We start from the raw sequence: 520 nt of genomic DNA, 5'->3' as shown, positions 1-520 counted from the left end.
CCACGTGGGCCAGGCCCCACCCGCCCCCCGCTTGGCCTCAGGTGGAGTGGGAACCAGGTGTTCCTGCTGTTGACTTTTAAAAAATGTGTTCGACCCGTTTTTCGAAACGATGGTCAGTACAAGCCGAGGATCTTTTCTTGTAGTCAATAAAGAACTGAGAGAGGCCCTCGATCCGGTCTACTAATTAATGAAAATGGTTAGCCCTCCATTTCAGGATGTTTATAATAAAAATAAATGTGACCAGGTTTGTTTTCAGGACACCCCTCCCCACTTTAGTGCAACGAACTTATAGCCTCATTGCAGGTCCTGGGGATCTGAATTTAAGATAAATGGGATGTGATACGGTGCAGGTAACTGAAAGGAAGCATAAAAGAAATTTTACATAGTTGGCCTTCCTCAATGTCAGCAGAGTTGTAAATGGTAGCAACCTTGCACCTAAATCTGTTGCTAAGCCCTGGTCTGCATGTGTCTAATGGGTAAAATCATCTGCTTAAGGTTGATGTCTTTAAATAACTAACAT

This window comes from Pteropus alecto, unplaced genomic scaffold (genome assembly GCF_000325575.1).
Source record: "Pteropus alecto unplaced genomic scaffold, ASM32557v1 scaffold146, whole genome shotgun sequence".
Lineage (NCBI taxonomy): Eukaryota > Metazoa > Chordata > Mammalia > Chiroptera > Pteropodidae > Pteropus > Pteropus alecto.
The sequence above is the reverse complement of the archived record's forward strand: the minus strand, read 5'-3'. Positions refer to the sequence as shown.